Consider the following 19912-nt stretch of genomic DNA (forward strand, 5'->3'; position numbering starts at 1 on the left):
ATCTGTGCCATGGCAGAGGTTTTAGATATCTAGTGATGAATATCTCTGATAAAAATAAATAAATAAATAAATAAACAAATAAATAAATCTATGTCTTTTTCCCTTCTGTGGAATCTGCTTTGGTTTAATTTCCAGGAGAATAAATTTTCTGCCTTTGGACATATTTGTTCATGTCACTGAATAAGGCCTGTCAAAATGCTGAAATCTCTACATCAGAGAAACTAATAAAATTTTGTTTTTAAACAAGTTGAGCTTAAGTGTCGAATGCACAAATATGAGCATGGCCAGAGGAGGAATCCACTGAAATTGTGCTCTGCTGAAAGGAGTAAGTTCTCCACTGCGTGGAGAGGCTTCAGTCTTCCCTAAGTAAGACAGACAGGGTAGAAGCAGATTGCTCCTTCCTGATGGATACCAAGCTCCATCAGTTTATACAGGTTGGCAGAGAACCAAAAGGGCATGCCCCTCTGCTGGCACTCATGGTGTGCTAGGCTCAATTTCCCCAGAATTCTGATGCATTTTCTGGACTATTGTCCTATAAGCCAGCAGAAAACAGATACTTCATAGAGCGTTTTTTAGCTCTTGTCTTTAATGGAGTTATTAATTTTTCCTGAGAAGGCAAAAATATTTGTTTTTGTGCAGGTCAACGTCTTTGGTGGACATGCCTAACTTGCAACATCTAACCACTTAGTATTAATGCGAAGTTTATGGCAAAAACTATGGCTTGAGAAAAAAAAATATTTAACATTTGCAACATTCTGTCTTTGAAAGGTTTGAGTTCATGACAACTTGAAAGTATAGAGTGAGTCACTGCATTCAAAGTACAGGAGGACAGACACCTTTTTATCAGAAAAAAAATCTCTTTTTTAATTTTTATTTTTAGAAATCTAATGACATTTTGCAGCTGTGTCTTTCACTATCTGTCTACAGCTCCCAGGCTAGGGTCCTTTGGCGTACAGTTGTTTGTTCTATACATTACCAAACCAAGTGTGCACATAGGCATTCATGAAATCCTCTGGTGCAGCTCTGATCTCTTGAGCATTTGAGTTAGTACATTGATTCATATGCATTCGAGATGTTGTAGTCCTGAGTTACCAATGGTATCTTTAATATAAAATTTATTTTTTCACTCTATACTTCCTAAACAGGCTACAGATAGAGATTTTAACATTCTCCTCATACAGATCTTCCCACTAGGCTTCAATACTGCCAGTTAAACCAAATTTTTTCTCATCAGTGAGAATTACAATTTCCCCTAGCTCATTAGTCAGTCTTGTAGCATGGGTAAATATTTAGTGAAAAATGTCTTGCCTTCACATTCTTGCCATATCAAACCACTTCGTTTATGACACACTGAGTTTAAATGGTTACTGCCTGTATTGTCCTTACACCCTTGGTTCATGTAGCTACTTGTCTTCTTACTTAGTCAAGCTAGTCTCTAGCTGAGAAAATTATCTCCCTACCCATAAGATACAGCATGTTCTGGGCAAATGGCACCAATTCCCAGTAAACTGTCACAAAGTTCAGTGCTCCAGAAAATCAAAATCTTCTGTTTCCCACCAGTCAGCTGTACATCCACTCATCTCCAAGATGTTCTCTCTTATGTTGTTCATAAAACCAGAAAAATCATTTGATTTTTTCTTTGCTTTTCTTCTGCAGCTCTCAAACCTTTACTATTCGTGCTGTTCCACATTTTTTTGTTCCAATGTGAACTGTCAGCAGAGCATGATTTGCATTGATCAGTCATCACATCCAACACTACTGTTACATTTCCATAACTTTGCACTTGGAAAACAGCACATTTTTTGTCCCTCCTTCCTTTATGAATTTTCTTTACGTTTATTTTCATATAATCTATGGACTGCATCTTCTTGAGTTTAAAATATATTAAGGAGATCTCTGTTCCAGTTCATTTCTTATAGTAAAGATGTTCATCGAAGATGTCCCTCTAAATTTGTCTTCTGTTCCTCAGTAGATAACTCAATAAGGATCTGATACTGAGACAATATCATTAACTGGATAAAGTGTCTCTTTTTACAGATCACTAGTCCACTTGCTCAATTTGCAACCTCACCAGTTTCCTTGCCTCTAACCCTTTTCTTGTGGAGTCTGTGGTAATAAATTTGAAATCTAGTTGCCAGAAAAGATGTTCTTTGATTCTGCACTATGCCAAGCTTCACATTTCCAGATCACATATCTTATCCTCCAGAATAGTTGTCATCTTGCACTTCGTGCATCATAAATCCCTCCAGCCATTCAACAGAATGGTATAGCACTGCAAAAACAAGTCACAGGGTTTCTATGTCAGTCATAACAACCACATTTCCCCAACACCCTTTCTCTTCCAGCAGAGGTTATGTGTAGTCAAAATATTAATAATACACTTTTGTAAGGAATCATATGTGTGTGGTTCCAGACCCTCAGTGAAGCAGAATGGGATAGTGGTATCAGACAGGGCAACATTCAAGATAATGCTTTAAAGCCCCCAAACTCTTGATTCCATGGACCTTGACAACCTTCATCATGTCTTGCAGACCAATATGCAACTAAACAACCCTAAATGAACAAAGTAATGTGATAAATACACGTAGAATAATTCAGGTTGCAAGAGACCTCTGGATGCCACCCAGTTAACCTCTGTTCAGCACAGAGCCTTTACATCTATTGATGTTTTCTATAACTTCTGCAGGCCACTATCCATGTTTTGTGGCCTAGAGAGACTTTACAGAAACAAGCTTAAGGAGCTACTGCTCTTCCTATTAGCACCTGTGAGACACTGGGTTCTGAGGAAATGATTAGATATGATCTCTCAACTAGAGTCTGGAAACCTCTGCTTTGTCTGTAAAGGAGATTTTATCGGACACATAAGAAAACAAAAATCCTTTTCACACAGCTATACACTGGCACATCAGCTACAATAAAATTAAACTGTAGAGAAGATGAGAATGATCTAACAGAGCAAAAAGGTTGGTGTAGGATTTCTGAACATTACAGCTCTGACATGACCTTACTATCTGTCCTTGTTTATTTAAAGGGAGAAATGACCAAAATAATTAAAGTTAGCAAAAGCCCTGTCATGAAGCTGGGATCAGCATGCATATAGAAATTACATACCACTAACTGCAACAAAGACCTTATCTATATTCCTCAATTTATCAGTTTAATTAAAAACTGAGGCCAAAACCACCCTGAGTGTATTGCCAGGTTTCATTAAATGGGTTTAAGAATCACTTAGAGAAACCTGTACAACTGAGCAGAGATAAGGCTAGAACTTAGTGCTACATTACTTATAACTCAGCAGAGAGTCAGAATTAATTCTAGGTGTAGCAAGAGCCTCCACAGTAATTCTGCAAGACTCTTCTGCTTTTTTGAAAACAGTAACAGAATGCGCTGCACTGAGCTCCCATCTAACATCGTGAGTTTTACAGCAAGACTTGCAAATTCCTTGTAGGTTTTTAAATTCCATGCCTCACCTCACCTCTGGACAAACACTTTTATTTTATTACCTAATTCATTCACCCATTACTTCTTCACACTGAAATCAATTGCGCTACTTCAGAGCTATTCGTTACAGCAGGTGCTTTAGTGTCAGACAACTGGAGGAAACAGTACAACCCCCAGTTTAGCCACAGAAACACCGTTCAAGAGCGAACTTGTATAAGTTCATGCACTAGCTGTTTTTTGCAGTTCACAGAATTTCTTGATAATAAATGCAGGGCCCGGGAACTGACTTGACTTCAGCTATCTGCGTATGTGTCTATGCTAGAGATAAGCAAAACAAAACACAGCGCATATAGAAACACCCTGTAAATTTCACAAATGGGATTGTGTCAGAGGACTGTCTGCCTCTCCCATCCATTTTTTATTCATTTTTTTTTTAATTTCTAAAGTTTCTGAAGTTCTTCTCTCAAACCAAAATGAAATGACTAATGAAAGCATTTTCAGGAATCAAAGATGGCCAACAGCTTTATGAAAGACCTGAGACAAGTTTTTTAAAAATTCTGGAGGTTTCTGAGAAGGAATTAAATCAGTGTATGATGTTTTCCCAGAAAGGAAGGTGAGAGCCTATAGGCAAAGATAAAGTCTGTTGTTGAGGCAGCATTAAAAAGTGTCCTGACAGATTGGTGAACTCAGCTGTAGCTCTCATCTGAGGCAGAAAGCACAAGATTAAGGACAACTGCCTCTTCAGTAACAAAAGCTACTGGGAACACTGCAATGCTGTCCTCTCCTGCCTTGCTGGAAGATTTCAAAAGCACCCAAATCAAATTCAAGGTCTTGAGTATTTTCCTGGAAGTGACTTATGGTCGGGGTCCAGATATCTAAAATAGCCTCTGAGATCTGGAAAGGCCCAGTAGTACCTTCTGGAAGTGCAGGAAGGAAAACACAACTTTCCCAGGGACTGGTCCAATCTGTGGAGTAAACTCTCCCATGAACTGGGAACCCAGAACATCCCTGACATCCTCACCTTCTCCTCTAAAGTCAAGGCAGATTTTATTCTGTTTTTATGTACATGTAAAAATCTATCCCAACAAAAACCCTATCAGAACAAAGCACCTTACTGAGCACATTACACTCCTTATGGAGAGGACCAGAGGACAAACATAACAGATGATGCTTAGGATGCTTAATGCACTTACGAATGGTACTCAAATAGTGTGGTGATAAAGGTGGTGGGAGAGGCTATTCAGAGGAAAACAGATGGAATAGAGGGTGCCAGGGTTATACAACAAAGTTCTGACAATGTGAAGGACGTCTGCAGGGTAAGTTCAGTTTACTGAAAAGTACATGCAAAGGATTCTGTTACCTCCACCACAAAATCTCACACTTGTTTAAAAGGTTGCAGTCATCTCAATCTTTGTATGGATATGTTTAACAGCTTCTAACTGAGAGGTGACATAGTAGTTTAAAAGCTTGCAAAGAGGACTCTGACTCTCAGAGAAGTCTTTTTTCCTCCATTCAGTTCCATGTATCTGTTGTGTTGTCCATCTGATAGATACGTGTTATTAAAGGGTAGCTGGTAACCTGCCATGTTTGAGGAATGTACAGCATGAGGTAAGTGCATGCTCAGCTGGTAAGTACTTTGCTACACAGTTTTACTCAGATAAATATATTTAAAGCATTTGAACACTGCTTGCAGTTTAAAGCCAGGGGAAGAAAAGGAAAAGGGAAAAGATAAATAACTTTATGCTAATCTGTATTTAATTTTATTTTTGGTTCTACAAAGAAAGATAGCCTCTCCCTCCTGCATAATTAGGAGATGGAGACAAAGCTAGAACATGAGGGAGAAAAGGTCGAGAGGTTCAGTATAGTACTGGATAACAGAAGCTGTGTTGTCAACTAGCCCAACCTTTTTCTCAGAAGTAAAGTACCTTCTCCAATTTCTAAGTATTCCTCTTTCTTTCTTTTTTTTTTTTTTTTTTCAAATAAATTACTAGACATTTCTACCTCCCCAGTGTGCCCAGGGAGTCAACATGTATAGATTCCATCCATGCTAGGGACACCTTCCACTAGACCATGTTGCTGAAAGTCCAGTATAGCCTAGCCTTGAACACTTTCAGTGATGGGGCATCCACAGCTTCTCTGGGCAACCTGTTCCAGTGCCTCACCACCCTCTGAGTAAAGAATTTATTCCTAACATCTAATCTAATTCTACCTTTTTTTTAGTTTAAAGCCATTACTCCTTGTCCCACTGCTACACCCCCTGACAAAGAGTCCCTCCCCAGCTTTCCTGTAGGCCCCCTTTAGGTACTGGAAGGCCACAGTAAGGTCTCCCTCCAGCCTTCTCAACCAACACTCCTTCAGCCTGTCTTCATAGAAGAGGTGCTCCAGCCCTCTGATCAGCCTCGTGGCCCTCCTCTGGCTCATTACAACAGGTCCATGCCCTTATATTGAGTCCCCAGTCCTTACCCCCCAGCTCTCTACTATTTGTTTATTGATACAGTATTCAGATCAGAAGGCAGCATTGGTTTCTCATGAAATAACTCCAATGTGCACCCTTGCAACACGAAATTCTCATCCAAATTCCCCATCTAGCAGCCTCATTTGATTCACGTTACCAAGGTCAGCTGTGCACCTTGGCACTTGAGTCCATAGCTGCAGTGCAGCCCCTGAGTCCACACTGCACATGCACTTTAGGAGACACATAACCAGCTGCTCAGGCTGGGTGTGGGTCTGCTTAGGGGGAATGGAAGAAGCAGGTGAAATTTAGAATTTTACGTGCCTAAATGTTTCACATCAAAATGTCCTGTTTTAAGCCATGAGGAAATGGCAAAAGAAATGCCTTCCTTGCAGACTTGATTCCAAGCTCACTGAAGTCAATGGCAAGACCTCATTGACATCCGAGGCTTCAGATTAGGCCATTGGTATTATCTGGTCCATTAGCCTGTGTCCTCAGTGAGGATTTATGTAGTATTGCTATGATTTTCAGTACATATTGCTTTGAACCTCTTACCCTACTGTTATAAAACAAATGTTCAATTTGTAGAAGAGTAAATTTGGAAAAGAAACTTGAAAGCAGTTTCAGTTCCTCCTGTCCTTTTATTTTCTGACTGATCCAGCTTTATTGCAAAAAAAAATTTAAGTTCCTGATCCTTTTGCTAATACATAATTTCTAACAAAGACACTGACACATAACTATATATTAGAAACTAGATATTTTAGAGGAAAAGTCTATCAGGAAATACTAAAAGAAAACCAGTTTGACAGCCCACATCAAAAATAGCTTGGCTATTAGTTCCTCTGACCTCATTATTTTTTATTTTGCTCTCAATTCAACACTGCAAGTTAACATTATAACAACATTCACAGGAACAGTATAATTAATATATTCATGTGTGATTATATTGCATATGAAACTTTATGGGCAATGAGTAAGAATGCTGTCTTATGCCAATACGGACACACAGTCTAAGTCTTACAGTCTTCTGTTAAATGACAGCCTGAAAAGGCTCAGATTGTTCAAGAAAAATTTGCTCCAATAGAAATGCTTTGTAAAATTATAACCACTTTTTAAGCTTAGACTGTTTTCCTGAAGCAAATACATTAACTTTGTCATGTCAAATAAACTACACCAAAGCACCGTCACAATTTCAAAATATTTGCAAATATTTCTGGAATGTGAGGACCCATTGACTGAGAAGAAGAACATGGACAGAAGGAGGAACAGTAAAAGAAGAGTGTAGATAAGAAAAATGAAATTAGTAATGAAAGATTTCCCAGGAAGAAAAAATCTAGACTAACAGAATAAACAAATAAACAACAAAGATGTCTAGACACTGTGAAACACCGTACATAAAGCTTAAAACATCTTGTGAGAGAAAAATCAATGTTTCTTCCAATTTAATAAAAGTTGAGGAAAAGCACTTATGTGGTCAAAACAACCCATGTGGACATTTTCAGATTGAAGTTTCTCTTCCTCATTTAAGATAATTTCTGTTTTGGAATTGTATTTTTCCTACGTCAAAAAAAAAAAAGGGGAGGGGGCGGTACGTGGGTTTTGTGAAATCAAAAGTATAGGAAGGTTTTCAAACCCCAGGGTCAGTTCACTCTGGTATTAATTACCTGTTTGTGGCAAATAGGGATTATTCACAATTCCTTTCTCTGGGGAAAACCTTGCTACTTCACATTCTTCTGAAAAACGATGTTTTTCTCCTGCCTTACTTCTGGGCAGGGCAATCCAATGAAGGACTGCTTGAACTGTTTAAGCTTCATCCCCATGTGGGGAGTTATTCGTAATCAGCATTGCTCGGAAGAGCTGCATCTTTTACTCCCATAGCTTCTGAACCTGTGTATTTAGGACACCTGTTACTCACTTCTGGAGCAAGGGCTTCTGTAATGACATCCATAGTCTCTTAATCATCCTTTTCCTCCAAAGACTTCCCTGAACATTAGAGTTACACCTGCTCTGGTCATATGCTGTGTTCCTTCCTGAAGCAAAGAGGAAGTGAGAAAAACTTGCTTATGAATGTGAGCCTAGGCTAAGATCTTGAGGAATTCCAGTTTCACTATGGAGATGGGGAGAGCACAGTGGATTTGATTACCTTATGGTAGCATCATCTTCCAGTAGCACTAAAGGCATCTTAAAATACCATACAGTCACACCATGAAATGTGACTTTCAATACCCAGTAGAAGAGGACATTCCGGGAAAGGGACAATGTTTTGAAAAGAAGGTCTGAAGGGAAGGGAGAAAATTATTTGAAGTCAGACAAAGGCAGAGATGTGAGCAATCACAGATGACTCACTGCTACTACTTAGAAGCAATGAACTCATTTCAAATGGATGTATCACATTTCTCTAGAATATTGTAAAATGTTACCTTAAAAAGCAATTAAAAAGGAGAATAAAGGCTACTTAAAGGATAGATTAAACTTTTTTTTTTTTTTTTTTGGAAAGTGCATAATTTGTTATTAAAGCTAAAAGTCATAATTGTTTAAATGTGTCATAATTTGATATTTTTAACAAGCAAATATAAAGACAAAGTTTGTACCAAATGTAACTATGCTGCTAGACAGAGAACTGAGAAATGTTCTACCATCCTACGGTAAAGATTTACTCTCAGTAATTAATTAATGATTGAAAAGTATTTACTAGCTGACATACCATAAAGACACATGAGGTTTTGTCAAGTCCCTGTTGTCTCAAGAAATATGTCAAATATATACATATATATATATATATAGTGAAAACATATGCAACACTTTGTATACATCTTTGTTGACCTGAGAATCACAAAGCAGAAAAGAAATGCTGTATACTTAGGAGTCCACTCTTAGAGCACAATGCTAAGTTATACACAGTATGTACCATAAAACAGCTTTTCTATTATGAATCGGTTGTACTTAAGAAGATGATAGTCATGAATGAAAAATTTAGTATGTAAGTGATAATAAAAAAAATGTATTTTCAGATATTTGAGTCACACATTTTTGTACCCAGGTTTTGCATAACACAAGAGAGTAAACCAACATACTTGGGTAAAAAGGAGAAGGATATGTAGCTAGGATTTATAAAGTAAAACCCAGGCCTCCTAAAACAGAACTCAACACTGCAGTGCTCACTTATAGCTATTTCTAAACAGAGCAGCATGAATCATATATTGCTGAATTAGATACAGAGGAGTTTCTTTGTTATTTCACACACTCCATGCAACTGGAGCCAGCCTCTTACCTTTAGAAAACTTTTAAGCTGTTACTGATGAACAAAAGGAGGGGGAGAGACAGCTGAGTAGGTGGAGGAAAAGAGGAAGGCAAACCAGGGCTCAGACCCTGATGGCTGTAATCATCTCAAAGGGCTCAGTGGGAGATACGCAGTGACGCTCATGACACCTGAAATCTTCTTTAAACAAAGACCTCTCTTGTGGCAGCTTACAGCGTTGTTCTTGCCCTAACCAGCACAAGATTCAACATTCAACATCAACAATTAAAGTCACACTGTCCCCTTGTCTTGAATGTACATTCCAGTCTGGAAAATCGAAGCTGATAGCTCCTTGCATATTTAAACACAAGTTTTTTGCATCATCAAGTCTGTTAAACACGTTTTTTTGTATCATAGGTCTAAAGTAACCTGTGTTAGTAGTAACTAAAATTATGTCATGCACAGGTAATAAAAGCAAGTTTGTCAGACCCTATTGTGTTTTTATGGGATAGTTTCAACTAAATGGGGATACTCTGAGCTAATGTAATTTCAAAACAGGAGACCTGGAGGATAAATATTTTTTCAGAAATAAGACAATTTAGTGATTTGAGTTAAAAAAAAAAAAAAAAAAAACTTCCAGGTTTTCAGATTTGTTATGAAGTGAGATGATTCCTATGGATGCCAACCAGCCAAGTATAAAATGCAGGCTAACTTCCAGCACTGTGGTGTTTTAAATAGAAATGCAGATTTCCTAGGTTTGTGGCCACATTCTCCCTCTCTTGGATATTTTTCTGCTTTACAGATCTGCTTCAGCAAGACCCAGTATCAGGTACTTTTGTCTGCCTAGAAAGCAACATTCTCACTAGAAAAAACATGCCACCCCTGGGTCCGTAATCAAATGTCTTCTCTGCAGATTTCTAATATGAAGTGAAGGGGTCACTGCCTTTGGCATGGCAAACCATGAAAGCAGTTGTATTAACAGCATATTGAGCCACAGAAAATTACAGGAAAAATGTTGGCTTGCATTCAGCAAATGGACAGCAAGTGTTATACTGTACTACAGGACAGGTTCTCAAATGGTACTAAGAAGTGTCATGCCCAGTGGTTTTAAAGGAAATTAGAAGTACATTTTTGTGTGGATCGTGGGTCCAGCAAGATCCAAGTTTAAGTGCAAAGATCCAAAGCAAGATAGAGAGCGTGATATTGATCTCCTGCTAGAGAGCTTTTTCCTTAAGATTAATTCTTGGATTCTAAACCTCCTAAGCTTACATTCAAATAAAGTTTAAAAAAAACCAACAAAAAAAACAATTAAATAATAAACTTGATTTTGCAGCATAAATTGAAAAGCCATGGTAGTATATGGAGAATGCACCTTTTGAAAATATAATGGTAAAGAAGGATCAGTTAACAGGGTGCCATTGATGGAAAGGCTGAAGAACTCCAGGTAAATATATGCCCTCATAAACCTTCAAAACAATTTGCTATAATCAGAAAGCCTCTCCAAGTGAAATCTTCACATAGCTTTAGTCCACTACGTACTTACCTACCTTGCTCCACCGTTTTATCTGGGATACTATTGGCTTTATGTATCATAGTACTTGTAGATAATTAATTAATTATGAATAATGTAATGCAGTAAACCATGCTGCTGCATACAGTCGGAAGACTTTTCCAGCTGGAAAGCCATTGACACTAAAAAAACTGCCCTCCCTCTTAATCACTGGGGGCCTCTCTTAGTCTTCTATTGGAGGGATTCAGTTTTGTTGTGCCAGTTCTGATCCTTAACATAATAAAATTAATTTTGTACTTGAGTCAAACATAGCTCCTGCAGTAATTTGAATTGTTCATAACCTAGTACCCTTCTTCCTGAGTGCTGAACAGAAACTGTCTCTGTGGAGAATACAGAGTATTAGAAATATCTGAAATGATGTCTATAACAAATTCTCATTCAGGAGTGCCCTCACCTGACCTCTGGTCTGCAGGTCCACAGTCCAGACTGCATTCGGGCGAGACAGGCGCTCTCAGGCAGGGTGAGCCAGTACAATAGCACAGACATTCGTCTTGGTCTAGGAGGAGGCACTTCCTGGAAACATTTTCCTTGAATAGAAAAGATCTTTGACAAACAGCTTAGACTTAATGTATAATTTTGATATGGTCAAGACTGAACCTTACCACATGTGAGAATCATGATGAAATCACAGCAAAAACTACATTTAGAGATTGTCTTATTCTATCAAAACACCATTGAATGGGCCTATAAAGTCTGTTCTTGAAAACAGCACTTAGTTTTGGACAGATTAAAACAGAAGATCAGATATCCCAGAATCTGAGTTCCACTTTCAGATCTCCTGCTTGCAGTGCTATCCTCAGCAAGTCCCTTAATTTCAGTCCCCTGTTGCTAAACTTTTGTCTACTTACTAGACATCATTCATGATTTTTGAAAGCCGTTCTGAGCTCTACAGGTCAAGGAAGGTAGAACGAGAGAAAGGAAAATAATAACAATAATTGCTAGTGACTGAAAAGAAATTGCAGTTATTTCCTTGATAGCCTCAGCTGACTTTCACTAACAAAACTGCATTTAAAAAGCAGACAACTAAGTTCTGCTCTTTGATATTCATATGTAAAGGCAAATAAAATATATCTTTATATTATTTTCTCCTCATCTAGAGTTACAGCTGCATATCTGTGATTTCCAGGCCATCATGACACAGCCTGAAGCACCTCTAATGAGATTTAGAAGTGCAGAATGTCTGCTTTGTTGGATTGTTTTTAAATACAATTTTTTCCAATTATCTTCTAAAATGACAGTTTCTCATGCAAATGAAACACTATGTTGGAAAATCCAAAGACTGTTTTGTGGGGGTGGGAAGCAAATCAGTCCCTTGACTACTTGCATCACTTATTTTACAGGGTTGAGAAAGAGGCAGTAGTTTAACAAAAGCACAGGGGAATCAAAGTACTTCTCAAGATAGCACATGCATTTAGACCATTAATGACAACTGGCAAATAAAGAAACCAGCACTATATTAACACACACAGCAGGGAGGCTTGATAGGCACTGTGCATGTGCATGCATGTGTAAGTCTGTATTATCTCCTCCTCTCCGTGTGACTTTCAAAGACTGTAGGCAAGATCACGAAAAGGTGTGCTAAGTGTGCTTGTCATGGAAATGATAATAAAAATAAATTTGTTTTAATCTTGATAGAAATAATCCTTTTGTTCCTCCAATGCAAAAAAAAAAAAAAAAGTCACTGTCCTTTGAATCACTAAATTACAGGAAACACTAAAAGCTAATGTATTTTCAGTTTGCAATTTTCATTTTTAAAAAGATTGCTTTGCCACTGCTTTATACAGAATCCACTTTTATATAGAAGCTATTGCCTTTCTAGAGAGAATTTAGGTTTAAAAGCCCAAAGACCAAATTTTGAGGGCATCTTTTTTGCTTCAATGAGAACCAGAGGAGTAGATGTCTTTGCAAATCTTAACTGTGCAATGTAGTTTTGCTGGAGTTTTACTGGATTCTATACAGCCACAGTGGTTTACACTTACACTAATTGGGAATCCCATCTCTTTTCTGAAAATTGAAGTTAATAAATGCAGATTAATTTTATGAGCTTTTCTTCCCTTTTAGTTTAAACATTTTACCTTCTTGCCAGCTTGTAGGGTACTGCATTACAATCAGACAAATCTGTTAAACCCATTTTTCTGGTGCTCTATATTGTCACTGCTTGAGACTGATCAAGACTATCATTACAGTGTATAACTTCTTTAATGGAGATGAGATGGGTATGCTTGAGGAATAGACACATTCCATTGTACATACATTTTTCCCTTACAATGTGTAACTTTACACTGTTTCATTACTGAAATAAGAACTTACATCCAGAATAATGTCAATATTGCTCACTAGAGCCAAGGGAAGACAGCTAGTAGTGCTGATACTTCTTATTTTTTATTTCTGGCAACATTAAAAATTCAGCATGGAGAAAGTGTTGATGCCTTCTGTACTTTTCTTGTATGTTCTAATCTAATAGACTCAATGTTTGTTGTTAGTGTAGAAAAAAAAACCTGCCTATTTTTTTCAGCTATACTATGATCACAGGACTTGTGAGAGCATAATGAATCATTTAAGTCAAATCTAGAAAAAGCATTACTTATTTCCTTATAACCCACCTGAAACTGGATATGTAAAATATTTTGGTATCCAGCATACAAATGCAGAAAAATTAAAATAGAGAGCTGGCTAAACTATTAAAATACAGAGCTGGCTAAACAAGATGCTAGAAGCCAGTCAGCTTTCAATCAACCATATGTATATAACCTTTGAAATACATCTCATGACTGGGTCCAAAAGCTCTGCTTGCTGTCTTATGGAGGAACAGGAAGATTCCTTTGCTGAGTTAAGGGGAAGTGGTAAGGATATAAGCATTTAAGACCAGTGTATACAAGATGAAAGTCTTATTGCAATGTTGCACGCATTAAATCACCTTCTACCTGCCACACCTGGAAAGATCAGAATTTCCTTAGACATCTTCTGAGTCATGGTGCTGAAGTATACTGCTCTGTCCCCTCAGTATTCTTTTCCTCTTCATATCTTTCACGTCTTCTTTTCTCACCCTCTTCTAACTTCTGTCTGCAGTTACTGAAATCCCAAATCCTTAGCATCTTTCTGTGTACAGCTTGCTACAGCTGTCATCTCTGTCCAGAAAAATGCACATTTCTTAACATCCCTACAGCAAAGGAAAGGCATAAATACTCAAAACATGCTGCAACCAACAAAGAGAAAGAAGTGAGAAGGAAAACAGGACCCTTGGACAAAGGCCAAGACTATGGATAGGGTAGAATAAGAAAAGAGTCTCTAACAAAACTGAAACCTAAAAGGGAATCCATAGATTTTCAGTTTTCCATACCATTAACCTGTGATTATCAAGGTGGTTGAATGTTTCTCTTTGAATCTTCAATTTATGTTCAATTTAGACAATGTAGACAATTCAATTGTCTATACAGAACTAACATTTGTGTGCTATAGGACTTAATTCATGAAAAATAAATTCCAATGTAAATTAAGGGATTCCCACTTGTTATATATCTGTATTATTTATAAAATTGCTGAATGCAGTCAACTCTCCATTTGTAGCTTATCTCCTGAATCTTTCCTAATACGTTGGTCAATAAAAAATGCATATGCTTATATTTCAAATAAACTTTATAACTTCAAAATCAGGTGCAGTGGGTGAAAGAGAGATCAAGAACGTATAAAGGGACATTTCATTATCATCAGAAAGCTGTGTCAAGTTCAAGTTCACTTTTGCTTTAAGATCACATGATAGCATATGCCAAAGTATTTTTTAACTTTTTACCACAAATAATACTATTAACACTCTGTTCAATGGGAGAGAAAGGTGTCCCTTATATCTTAAAAATTTGAAAATATCTTCCTAAAAGAGTCTTCATAGAATTACATATTTTAGATTAGATAAATCTGAAATCTTGCTATGCTGCTAGATTTGCAGGCATTTAATTGCCTGGCATTACTTTCAAACACATCTTTATGTGCAGCAGGTATCATGTGACCATGTCATAAGTGTAACCCAGCTGTCTGAAAAATAACTTACTACAATTCCTAACTACTACACCAGGAAGCATTTAAAACCTATCCAGTCTATTGAGCACACTTTTTTTTTTTTTTTTTTGTGGGTGACGTGTCAGCTGGTTTTATTTTCTCGGTGCATTGTTACAACACATTTAGATTGTCATTCAGTTTGTCTCCACTCCAGAACAGCAACAGAAAGTCAATGGATATGTATTTGTCACCACTACATTTCCTCTCGTCAGAGGCAAGATTGACTCCATTCGTTTTTTAATATGACCCAGGGAGATAAGTGGTGGTTGAGATAGAAAGAGGAAGTGCTTTTGTTCTTTGTACATAAAGGAAATGTGTGGTTCCAGATACACAATTACTAACATAAAAGTAAAACATCTTCTATCTGCAGAACATCTACGTGACTGAAAAATAGTCAGCATTTCACCAGATATGAAAAATCATGTTGCTCAAAGGAGTTTGTCCCTAGAAAACATGCTCTATTTTTAGGCATTGTGAGTTGCTTTTACAAATATTTTCATTCAAAGTTTAAAGATTATTTGATGTGACCATAATGCTATTATTATAAAGGTTTTAGGAATACCTCTGCAGTGGAAACAAGGAATGGAAGTCAAATATTTGGGTTTGTCACAGATACTGGAGATTTAAAACTTGATCCCAGCTGAAGATTCACAGAGAAAACAAAAATTAACATACACAGGCTTCTAAATCATTTTCAATGTCTAATCTAGTTAACTTATATTTTAATAATTTGCTAATAATTTTAATATTTAAGAAATATAATATTTACTCTAAACAATTTTGAAATAGGATATTAATCCCCATAACACTTTGCATTCAAAGATTAAGCACAGAAACCTCTACTCTAAAAAAGGCAAGCAAGGTGAAGATAATTCATATTGAAGATGCAATGTAGAAAGGAAAGACAGAATAAGGAGGTAGAAACTACTGGGTTTATTACATATTAATTTGAAATCTCAACAGCAGGTGCTTCATGTGTTGAAATAAGCATGCAGCATATTTGAAACATGTATTGTTTAGCATTGAGGCAACCATGGAACCTAAGCCTTCCATGACTTAGTTTACTAGTGCTTAGAAATGTCTGCACTGATTCATTTGATGTACAGTCATGATTTTTCCTCCAAACAGACATTTAAAAAAGACTTTTCAAAATATATTTCAGATTTGATAGGGACATAAAAAGAATCTATTCCTCATATCATAAGGTTACTTTTTTTGCTGTAACTGGCTGGAAGTTTTGTTCAAATTTCATTAGTTTTTCTTTAAGACAGATCCTGCTTTTGTTGTTTCTACATAGACTCATCCTTTTGTAAAAGGAAAATAATCCTTGATGAAAAGAAACAATACACAAAACATAACTGTTTACCTTGTTCACTCTTTTATACAGTGGTCTGATGTGCAAATTTTAGGGCATGATCCTCCTTCGTGTAGACTTTCAGAAGAGAAGATTTAGGTGTAGTTTTTACTTTTCTAATGATTGCCACTGGGAGCTCTCTAGGAAGTGAATCTTAAAGCTTTCCAATCAAGGAGATTAACCTGGTGTGTTTAAAAGTAATAGGTTAGATAAGTGCCATCAGCTTGTCATTTCGCTTAAATCCTTCTTTCCTGTGTTTTAGCTGGGTGTCACCACCTCAAGAAAGAGAAATAAGAAGGCATTCATTTTTTTCATGGCTTGGTTCCCACCAGCACTAGAGGGATTTGCCCAGAAGTACTACTCACTGAGATCCAGATGGCAATCTCTATCTTCAGACAGGCAGTAAATCCTAAAAAATCACCCCCCTGTGGTAGTGAGTTGGCACATAGCTGATTGCATGGCTGCAGCAGTTCTTAGGCAGTAGCACTAATATGCCATGCCCCACAGAGCACCAGGAGCAAGGCAGTGCTTGTGCTTGAGTCATTTTCTGAAACGTGAGCTCTCATGTTCACTCCTAGGTCATGGCAACTTGGCCTCAGCATCTCCCCATGCTGGTTCAACACAGCTTCTCGTGCTGGAAGGGCTCATCAGTGTTATTCACCACTATAGTGCCTTACTTAGCTTTAATACAGGTTTTCTTTCTTTTCTAAATACAGCATTTTCTGTGAACTGTCCTAAAGTCCATAGTTATTCCAGGTACAAATCATCCACGTTTCCTTCCTCCCCATCTGCTGCCTGCAGGTGGCATGATACAGATACAGACACAGAGCTCTGCAGCTTCTGTGTACAGACTGTAGCTGCATCTGGCTCCAGTTCTCCTGCTATTAACTGATGTATTAGGACAAAAAATTCTGCAGTGATGAATGTATTCACTTGGGACATACTTTAAATTGGAGATAAGAAATCTCCGTTTTTTTTTTTGTTTGTTTGTTTTTTTGTTTTTTACTAGCGGAGCAAACTAGATTTTTATTAATAGTTTCCCAACACTGCTATTTAGCATCTGATTTGCACATCCAGAAATCTCCAGAGGTTAAAATGTTAGGTTTTGATCATTGTGTTTGAACAGAAAAAATAAATATTCATATAGCGTAGTGAATTCCTGCTTACTTCCTAGGGTGTTTTGCTTCATCTGTTACCAATCAGGTTGTGCCATTTTCCAGGAAAGAAAGACATCTCCTGGCTGAATCTGGGTATGGAGAGAAAGATATTAATTGCTCAGTGCTGACTATGTCTGCATGGAACAAGAACAAACTTATAACTTCGGAGTAAGGTTTCTGGCTCTTGCATGTCATTGTTGCAGTCTTTTTCTGCCTGGGCATCTGCATTTAGAAAAACATATTTCAACTGAACATAAAGATACATCATTTGGTGCTGTGCTAAGTCTGATAGTAAATAGTAGGAAACTTTGTAGCTTAAGACAACACTGTGGCCTGCATACTTTCATGTTAACCACAGCAACTTGTCCCTTCTGCTCCAAAAGAGCACAGGCAATTAAGCAAAATCTCCACTGTTGTTAGCAATATATTGTAGTATGTGTTATATGCCAAGAAGAGGTTCTGATATACTAGAAAACCACCAAGTGTGTGTGCGTTTATGTGTTATGTGTTTATGTACACAAGGTTTATGTGTATGTATTCATACACAAATTTGCATACACATATATATGTGTGTGTGTGTAAATACACAGTTCAGTATAGGATAAGTAACACAGGCAGTTGCTAACAGCAACAAATGGCTGGAGCAGAAAAATGACCTTATGTTTCTATACAAGTCTTGAAAAGCCTCTCCCAGACTGCTGTGTTTCTGAGAGTGTCTGACAGAATGGTGGCCCCTCTCATCAGCAGCAATCATTTTCCCATGACTTTGCCTCCTCAGCAGCAGCAGGATCAACAAGGTTGACTACCCTCATCCCCTTCAACTGTCTCTTCCTTTCCTGAGTCAAGAGCAGCCCAACCCTTGTTCCCTTCTTTTATTCATTGCTGACAAAAAACATAAAGCTTTGAATCAGCTTTAGGCACGTGAATACTCGGGGAGCAGATTGCCTAATCCTCTGCTTGGGTGCATATGCAGGACTTCAGAGCTCTATCTATTGGGAATGACATGGGTTTATGGGAAAGCAAAACTGGGTCGTAGATCAGCCACATTAACAGGGATATCTTTAGTTTGTTACAAAACCATATTCCAGTTTATGCTGTAGAACACTGGAAATATCTGCATATCCCAGCTTTCTCAAAATAAATTGGGAAAAAAATTGACAGAAATATGCACAAATATAACTGAAAGGTTAAGTATGGTGTATGTGAGGATAGGAGAAAGTCAAAACATTTTAGATTTTCTTCTTCATTATTGCCTTGTGTGTTTACAGATTATGGTAATGAGAACTGCAGAAACATAAACTGAGCGCATACAGAATTATAAACCTGTAAAATGCAAAATACCAACAATATAACTCATAACATCTGAGCCCCAAAGTTCCCAATTTTATACTAAAAATGCAGAATACATTGGAATGTTTTAACATAATTTTGATAAAAAGAAAAAGTTTAGTGTAAATGTCAGCCTTAAAACCTGTCTTAAAAAAGAGATTGCTGCTTGCGGCTCTGGGTGTGCCTACCAGCGTATGGAGCATTTTCATCTTGTAGCATAGATTTTGGCTTCATACAGTGAAGACATTACCGGTTGTTGTCATGACATTTCTCTCTGCAAGATTAAAGTATTTCCATTCCAGCATCCACAGCTATTATTGAAATAACATAATTTGTGAATTATATGAACTTGCACCTTTCCTAGGATAATGAGTTGATGAGGCATTTGTATGAAGAACAATGTTTTATTATTAGCAGCATAAATATGAAGGTCTTAAATATAGGCTTCATTGCAACTTGTGCATGATTCTTTGCTCTGTTTTCATGTTCTCATGTTGATTAAAAGAAACAGCAGTTGTGTTGTGGCGGCATAGTACTGAGCAAATTTCACTTTCATAACAGCTTCCACAGCACTTGGCCACCCGAGAGTACTAACAAACCCCAGCAGTGCCATCTGAAACACTCATCCGGTTAATCTCTGCGTGGCAACTGCATCTGCTCTCATTGCTTACTTCCTGCACCCCTTGCAGGGTTTCTGTAGGATACCAGCTGACTCCAAGGCAAATTTACTTTTTTAATAAAAGTGAAATTCACACCCAGCAAATAGTGAGGGCACTGGCTTGGTCAGGAAAAACAAAAACAAAAAGAAACAAACAAACAACAACAACAACAAAAAAAAAACACAGAACAAGGGACACGTAGCAGAGTACTTGGTTCAGCAGCTGGGAAGGCTTCCCTATCTCTATTGACTACTGAAGGTGCCTCTGATGATTGCATTTTTCTATTAGCTGCCTCCAGTAAATGCCCAAAGCATTAGCAACATCAGCATAGTAACATCCTTCACAGACTTGCCATAGGTGCTTGTGCCACAATACTCCAGTCTCAAATGCTACTGGCACAACACACTTTGCTCTTTTAAGAACTTGAAAAGCCTCTCACAACAAAAGGTGAAAGAAAGCTCTGTTTTACACTGCTCCTGGGAAAGATCTCCTAGGGCAATTTTAATTTTAAGTTATTGGATGGCTGCTGCAAACCCTTCCCAGGTAATCAAAAGGTGGGTGTTTTCTAGTTTGCCCTTTTGAAAAAGAAACTGAAGCTAAAGTGAGTGAAAAAATGCATGTTATAGGCCAAAACAAGCAGCCATAATTTGCTGATCTAT

General features: G+C 37.5%; 1 long non-coding RNA gene across 2 annotated transcripts; it reads right to left on the minus strand.

Moving 5' to 3' along the window:
- Nucleotides 1-261: 261 nt before the first annotated feature.
- LOC121071541 lies at nt 262-16582 on the minus strand. 2 transcript variants are annotated; one of them, XR_005820681.1, is made up of 4 exons: nt 16474-16582; nt 16121-16290; nt 8037-8169; nt 262-2272 (listed from the first exon to the last, which is right to left on the minus strand). It is a non-coding gene; the product is annotated as an uncharacterized LOC121071541 (long non-coding RNA). The 2 variants fall into 2 exon arrangements; XR_005820682.1 differs by lacking the exon at nt 16474-16582 and adding an exon at nt 9165-9380 and having other exon boundaries at nt 16121-16242.
- Nucleotides 16583-19912: the final 3330 nt, after the last annotated feature.

Source organism: Cygnus olor, chromosome 5 (assembly GCF_009769625.2).
Source record: "Cygnus olor isolate bCygOlo1 chromosome 5, bCygOlo1.pri.v2, whole genome shotgun sequence".
NCBI classification, from domain to species: domain Eukaryota; kingdom Metazoa; phylum Chordata; class Aves; order Anseriformes; family Anatidae; genus Cygnus; species Cygnus olor.